The sequence below is a fragment of the Chrysochloris asiatica genome, unplaced genomic scaffold, assembly GCF_000296735.1.
Source record: "Chrysochloris asiatica unplaced genomic scaffold, ChrAsi1.0 scaffold00027, whole genome shotgun sequence".
NCBI lineage: Eukaryota > Metazoa > Chordata > Mammalia > Afrosoricida > Chrysochloridae > Chrysochloris > Chrysochloris asiatica.
In genome coordinates this window covers 24,497,644-24,506,025 of record NW_006408545.1, presented here as the reverse complement: position 1 = coordinate 24,506,025, position 8,382 = coordinate 24,497,644, and the positions used below count along the sequence as shown (strand labels likewise).

At 42.2% G+C, this 8,382-nt stretch overlaps 1 protein-coding gene across 1 annotated transcript in view; it reads right to left on the bottom strand.

Annotated features, from left to right (window-relative positions):
• The window catches only part of BVES (blood vessel epicardial substance), a 79,377-nt gene extending 71,774 nt beyond the window's left edge, over positions 1-7,603 (bottom strand). Inside the window, exon 1 of the mRNA XM_006839968.1 lies at positions 7,507-7,603. The gene's annotated coding sequence lies outside the window, so the exon portion shown is untranslated. The remainder of the gene's footprint in view (positions 1-7,506) is intronic.
• Positions 7,604-8,382: the final 779 nt, after the last annotated feature.

Here is an 8,382-nt window from a genome sequence, read left to right as displayed (position 1 = left end):
ACATATATATATATACTATATACATATATACATACACACACACATATATATTGTTTTTGTTAAGTGCCATCAAGTCAGTTCCAACTCATAGCGACCCTGTCTACGGTGTCCTAGCTGCAGTCAGTGGGTTAAACTGCTGATCTTGTGGTTTGCAGTCCATATATATATATGTGTGTGTGTGTTGTTGTTGTTGTTGTTGAATGCCGTGGACTCAATTCCAACTTACAGCAATACTGTAGAGAATTTCTGGGGCTGTAAATCTTTATGGGAGCAGAAAGTCACATCTTTTTCCTACAGATAGGCTGCTGGATTCAATCTGCTGACCTTGTGGTTAGCAGCCAAACAATACTCTCTGATTTTATATATATATATATATATCTGTGTGGCACTGTGGGCTAATGCGTCAGACTGCAAAATTGTTTGAACTGCAAGTTCAGTGGTTCAAGCTCACAGCTACCTTGGAAAACATATATAGGGTCGCTATGGGTTGGAATCGACTCGACGGCACTTAACAAAAACAATACATATGTAATTTGTTGCTATTGTTAAGTGCCATCGAGTTGGTTCCGTCTGGCTCACAAGTCATGTTATTGTTGTTGTTGTTAGGTGACACTGAATCGGTACCGACTCATAGCGACCCTATGCACAACAGAACGAAACACTGCCCAGTCCTGGGCCAACCTCACAATTGTTGCCATGCTTGAGCTCATTGATGCTGCCATTCTGCCAATCCATCTCTCTGGGGGTCTTCCTCTTTTTCTCTGACCCTCAACCTTATCAAACATGATATCCTTCTCCAGCAACTGGTCCCTCCTGACAATATGTCTAAAGTATGAGAGACGAAGTTTGGCCATCCTGGCCTCCAAGGAGCACTCTGGCTGCACTTCTTCCAAAAATCACTTGGTGTGGCCCTGCTAAGGGCCATCACATTAGGGGTGAGTTAACCAAATGTTTAACCAAATACAGCCAGCTAATTTTTAAGTTGATAATATTGTATGGCCTAAAAATGATGTTACAATTTTTGGTGGAAAAAAAGGGTCCCTTCCCCTGCAGAGGGTTTCTGAGGAGTGGCTGCTGAGTTTTAACTGCCAACCTTATGATTCAAATCAACCTTGTGGTCCAATGCTTTATCCTCCAGCACCACACCAGGATTCCATATGGATAAAGTACTGCAGTGCAAGGTCAGTGCCACACCAGGACTCCATATATATGTATGTTGTTGTTGCTGTTACGTGCTGTGGAGTCGGTTCTACACACACATATATATGCCTAGACATGCACATAGAATGTAATCCTATATGCACATAATATATAATTGTGTATGTTACTAAAATAATTTATATGTTCACAGAGGTGAAAAAAAATGGTAGTCTATTAGGTTCTGCACTGGGCTGCTTTCAGCCACTTCTGGGGAGGCAGATGAGGCTTTCTGCTCCCTCGAAAATGCTATACAGGGTCACTATGAGACAGAACCAACTCGACAGCAGTAGCCTACACAGAGAAATCTAACATTTGAACTTTCTTTTATTTTCTAATTTAAATATCTACTTTTGTTCTGACAGCAATTCTATTGTACTACCTCACAAATTCAAAAGAAACTGTTAACTTGTATATAGCAGGGCTCATGGATACATGGCCAAGTATGTACTTCAATTTTAAAATGAGCGGCAAGTGCATTTAAAAGAATTTACAATTGATGTGTGCTTAAAACTGAACACAAACCAGGACTATTTCCTAACTACAGTACCTATTCTCAGTCTCTGGTCCTTTAAGAGAATCGCCCCTATTGTTGTTGCTAGTTGCCACTGAGTTGATTTTGAGTGTTAGTGAGACGGGTGCAGAATACAGACGCTCCAAAGAGTTTTCAAGGCTATGATCTTCCAAAAGCAGATCACCAGGACTGCTTTCTGAGGTGCCTCTGGCTGCGTTGAAACCACCATCCTTTCAGGCAATAGTGCTTAACAGTTTGCCCCACCTAGCAATGATTCCTTCTAATATTCTACAACTTTATCCCAAATCTATGGAAATTATAGGATATGTATATTATTCTGGGAGTCCTGGTGTGGTACTTAGGGTACAGTAATGGACCACAAGTTCGGTTTGAACCACAAGTTCAAACTTACCAGCAGCTCTTTGGAAACCTTATACTGTGTCACTATGAGTCACAACTGACTCGTCAGCACTTAACAACTAAACAATTATTCTATTGCAGAAATGATTCCCAATTTAGGATCCCAAACACCTTTAAATTTCAAATAAATTTACACAATTAACCTTACTTTTCTATTTGCTATTTTTAACCAGTTACTGTAGAGTCGATTTTGACTCCTGGTGACCCCACCTGTGACAGAGAACTGTTCTCCATAGAATTTGCAAGGACTTATTTTTTGGAAATTAGTCCTTTTGGAAAAGATTGAAGTTGTCAAGGACTTCATTCTTCTTGGATCAACTATCAAAACTCATGGAAGCAGCAGTCAAGAAATCAGATGACATATTGCATTAGGCAAATTTGCTGCACAAGACCTCTTTAAAGTGTTGAAGAGCAAAGATGTCAGCTTGAGGACTAAGGAACACCTGACCCAAGCCATGGTATTTTCAGTAACCTCATATGCATACGAAAGCTGGACAGTGAATAAGAAAGACTATAGAATAATTTATGCTTTTGAGTTATGGTGTTGGAGGAGAATACTGAAAGTGCCATGGGCTTTAGATCTATGTTGGAAGAAGTGCAGCCAGAGTGCTTCTTGGAGGCCAGGATGGCCAATCTTTGTCTCTCATACTGTCATATTGTCAGGAGGGAACAGTCGCTGGGGAAGGATATCATGTTTAGTAAGATGGAGCGTCAGAGAAAAAGAGGAAGACCCTCAATGAGTTGGATCGGCCAAGTGGCAGCATTTATGGACTCAAGCATGGCAACAGTAGTGAGGTTGGCCCAGGACTGGGCAGTGTTTCATTCTGTTGTACATAGGTTCTCTATGAGTCGGTACTGACTCGATGGCACCTAACAAATTTTTTGGAAGTAGATAGCCAGGCTTTCCTTCTGAGGTGTTTGTGGGAGCACTATAATCTCCAACCTTTTGGTTAGTAGCTGAGTGCTTTAACCCTTTGCAACACTAAAGTAAAGGTCTTAGATCGTGGAATAATTAATATTGGTTAGACATGTTGAAAGAATGTTAATAAATACATATGGAAGATTTCTACTTCTCTTAAAATGATACAAACACATACACTTACAAAGTGAATACAATCATCAAGTAGATTAAAGATTTCTTTACAACATCTGAATTATTTAATAAATAAAATAACAACAGCTGATTTAGGTATTGATTTACTTCTAAAAGGAAAGAAATCATAAAAGTTTATGTTACAAATGTCTGCATTAATAGAAATATAATTCTGATAGAATGAGGACATTATTAATGACTCCTTTCATACAAAATTTGTTTTTAATGGCCAAATCAGAATAAACCTCATAACTTCTGCAGGAGGGAGAATGAGATTAACTGCCTTCTATCACTGGTGTGGCACTATAGGATAAGCACTCGACCTCAAGGTCAGTTTGAACCACAAGGTTGGTGGTTCAAACTCACCAGTGGCTCCTTGGGAACCCTATGCAGAGCCGCTATGGGTCAGAACCGAATAGACGGCACTTAACAACAACAACAATTACTTATATAAGAAGCTCTTATACAGTAGTGGATGAGAGACGAAATCTCCCCATCCTGGCTTCCAAGGAGCATTCTGGCTGTACTACCTCCAGTACATTGATTGGTTTGTTCTTTTTGACACTCCATGGTAGTTCCAATATACTCCTCCAATACCACAACTCAAATACATCAATTCTCCTATGGTCTTCCTTATTCACTGCTCAACTTTTGCATGCATGTGAGGCTACTGAAAATACTCTGGCTTGGGTCAGGTGCACCTTAGTCCTCAAACGGACACCTTGGTTCTTTAAAGAGATCTACTACAGCAGCTTTGCCTAATGAAATATGTCATTTGATTTCTTTAGTGCTGCTTTCATGAGTGTTGATAGTTGATCTGAGCAAAACAAAGTCTTGTACAATTTCAATCTTTTCTCCATTTACATGGATGTTGTTTATTGGTCCAGTGGTGAGGATTTTTGTTTTCTTTACATTGAGGTACAACCCATACCAAAGGCTGTGACCTTTGATCTTCATCAGTAAGTATTTTAAGTCTTCTTTGCTTTCAGCAAGCAAGGTTGTATAATCTGCATATCATAGATTGTTAATGAGTCTTCCTCCAATCCTGATACCATATTTTTCTTCATATAATCCATCTTCTCGGATTATTTGTTCAGCATACAGATTGAATAAGTATGATGAGAGAACACAATCCTGGCACACACCATTCGTAACTTTAAACCATCCAGAGTTGTCTTGCTCTGTTCAAACAGCTGCCTCTTGGTCTATGTACAGGTTGCTCATGAGCATAATTAAATGTTCCAGAATACTCATTCTCCATAATGTTGTCCATAGATTATCATGATCTATAGATACAATTGAGGGACCAGTCACTGGAGAAGGATATCATCTGACAATATTCTGGTGCTCAGCATGTTTCAACACTCAATATTCTGGTGCTGACAGTGTTCCACTGCTATTCATAAGGTTTTCAATGACTAAATATTCAGAAGTAGCCAGTGTCATCTTCCTAGTCTGTCTTCATCTGGAAGCTCACCTCAAATCTGTCCACCATTGGTGACCCTGTTGGTAATTATAATACCAGTGGCATAGCTTCCAGAATCACAGCCAACACACAAGCCACCACAGTACCACAAACTGATAGACAAATGGTGGCATGAAGATTTACAGCCTTGAAAATCATATAGGACAGGGTGGGACACTGAAAGATCATCATTGGACTGAGAACCACAAGGTCAGCAGTTCAAACCCACCAACTGTTCCTTGGAAACCCTAAACAGGGTTGCTATGAATCAGAACCAACTGGACAACATTTAACAACAACTCTGTCCTATTGAGGGAAAAAGGTGAGGCTCTCTGCTCCCATAAAGATTTGCAGCAGGGATGGAGGACATCCGGCCCTGTTAAGGCAACCTCAGTTTCAGTCATTACATTTGGGATGAGTAAATTAAATGTTTGATCAAATATAGGCTAATTTTTAGGTTGATATCTTGCATGGCCCGCAAACGATGTTATACATTTTGGCAGAAAAAAAGGTTCCCCACCCATGATTTACAGCTTCTGAAACTCTATACAAGGTCATTATGAGTTGGAACAGACTTGAGGGCACTTAAAAATTCACAGTCCTACAGAATCGCTATGAATAAGAATCAATGGTATATAACAACAACAATTACTCATAAGCTAACATCAACCACCTAGCATTGCATAACAAAATTACTAACTACCACTTCTAGGAATCCTGTGGTTGTGGTGTAGAATAAGCACTGGACTGTAGACTGCAAGGTCTGTGGTTCAAACGAACCAGCCGCTCATTGGAAACTCTATACAGGGTTGCTATGGGTCGGAACTGACTTGGTAGTACTTAACAACAACTACTTCTATGGCACTTTAGAATGTGCTTTCCCTCCCTTTATGATGTTTCTCTAACTCTAATGTCTCCTGTGAGGCAGGGGGAGTCCTGGTGTGGCGCTGTAGGATAAGCACTGGACTGCTGTTTCTCAGAAACCCTATTCAGGGTTGCTATGAGTCGGAACAGAATCAACAGCACTTAACAACATCATGAGGCAAGGATAATGTCTTACATTACAATGAAGAAACATAAAAATAGGTATTATCTCCATTTTAAAGACAAGTAAGGATCAAAGAAATTAGGAACTTTGCCACATTCTTTAGAATACACATCCCATGTTTTGTAAACAGCCTTCTCTTTCTAGTTAATCAGAAGCAGTTGCTACCTTAAAATGTAAGGTACTACCAATAATTTAAATTTTATATAACAAGTGATTGGCAATTTTGGATAAATGAACTATATTGCATAACTACAGTGCAGGTCCCACTGAGTCCTTGTGGAACTGTACAATAAGCACTGGACTGCTAACCTCAAGACCGATGGTTCAAACCCACTAGTCAGAACTGACTTGACGGCACTCAACAACAACTGTGTGCCAGAGAATCCTACTAAGGCAGAGATAGAAGCCAAACCGAAAAGGCACAAATATGACAGGTGTGTTATATCACTTTTCAGTCTCCCCAGACCTCGGGATTGGAGTCCTGGTGTAGCACTGTAGCATAAGCACTCAACCGCAAGGCCAGACTGAAATGCAGGGTTGGCAGTTCAAACTCACCAGCCACTCCTTGGAAATCCTACACAGGGTCTCTATGAGTCGGAATCAACTCAACAGCACTTAACAACTACAAGAAAACCTCAGGATTAAAGACTAGAAGAAAGTGTCTAGTTTTGCTGAGATTGAAAACTCAAGTTCTTTCTCAACCAACAGGCACCAGAGAGCTACAGTAGCCAGGGAAAGTCACTGGCACTAGTTTGGTTTATTTTTGCCTTGGAATAGTGAGGGTCTCTGAAATTCCTTAAAGTTTTAATAGTCTGTGACTCTAATGTACATTAATTTAATCGATACATATTCTTCCTCTTCTCCACCTTATTACATCTGTATTGACAACCCACTGTAGCTTAATTTTAGGCTTTTAAAACTTCTTAAAGAGAAAACATGAAATCCTGCCCAAGAAAATACATAGGAAAACTATGATCTACTCGTCACAAATACGGTATTAATTTTAAAACAGTGGGATCATTCTGAAACATATTTTAAGATGCATTACACTTTATGAAGTATACAAGAAGGTTTCGAAAAGCTTGTGGGGAAAAAAAATCCATTACCTTTTCATTCCATTTTTCCATGAACTCATTGAAGCCCTCTTGAATACGTTGCTGTGTGCCTTGGAGTCAGTTCCGACTCATAGCGACCCTGTACAGGGTTTCCGCGGCTGTAAATCTTTAGAGGAGTAGAAAGCCTCATCTTTCTCCCGCAAAACAGCTGGTAGTTCCCAACTGCTGACGTTGCGGTTCGCAGCCCGATTCGTAACCACTACCGCTACCCTGCCTAATGTGAAATGCCAGTTGTCTCTTTTCAATAAGTATTGGTTGGATTTTATCAGTAAATTCAGCTCACTTTAATTGTTATAATGGGTGTAAGTTACTTACACTGCACTGTCCTTACACTACACAGATAATGGTCCAAAGAGGAAGGCTAGATGAGTAAATTGGAAAATAGTCACATTAATTTGTACTAAATCAAGAGATTATCTTTCTGCCATTAGTTCCTCAAAGTCTAACTCCTTAAATTACCTGTTCTGGTAAAATCCTGATTAGTCTACTGATTTTCAAATGGGTGTTTGTGGGGCTAAAGGGTTAAATGGTGAAATTAACATGTTAAACTTCAGTAAATAACAGAAATGAAAAAGAAGAACAAACGGCATGCTGGTAGACTTAATTCATTCTGTAATTCTAACGGAATCTTTGCACATGTTCTGATTGGCAAACAGCATTATGTTGCTAAGTCTATAAACACTTATTCATGTTTCAAAGCAGGCAGTTTCCGGGGCTTGTCTGTCCAACATGCCGTTTCCCAAAGCCTTGGAAACAAGAACGCCGGGGGACAGTGAGGACCACCGGTCCCTAGCTACCTATGCTCCCCAAAGGCACCGTGCACCTGGTTTCTTACAAAAGGAGGGTCAGCGTCAACTGCTCTCCTTCCCCAAGAGCTCTTGGGCCGTGGGAACTGAGGAGTGGACGCTGCGCCCCACCTCTCACTGTGCGTTCCAGGGCGCACCGGGATCTAGGAGCCATGACCCGAGCCTGGAGAACCCGGCGCAGTGAGGAGAAAGGAACCGCGTTCACAAAGGACGTGCCCCAGGCTAAACGCGGGAGTGGGTATCTGGTGGAGCCGGAGCGCCCAGGGTGAATGGCGCTGCCAATCCCGAGTTGCGGCGGCGGACACCTGAGGGTCAGTGACCGCAGCGCACAGACCTTGGAGAAGGGCGGTCTCCAAGGGCAGCGAGCAGTGCGAGGGCGCGTCCGGTAAGGAGAGGTACCACCAGCAGCAACGCCGGGGCCAGCAAAGTTGCTCCCAGCCGAGCCGGGTTCCAACTTTCGCTTCCCGATTTAGCCACGGAAGGCGACGCTGCAAATAGCCCGGCGTGCCGTGGGGGAACCGGCGGCAAGTGCGCCTCGCGCTTCTTACCTTGCTTTTCCCTAGCCGGACACCCGGGCTGCGCGGGCCAAAGTTTGCGGCAGTAGCGACGGGGCTCGGGTGGGGGGGCACGCACGCGGCTGCTCGACGGGTGCCCGAGCGCGGGAGCGTCGGCTGGTCTACGCGTCCGGATGCTCTTCCGCCCGGGCCGGGTCTCTGCGTCCGCA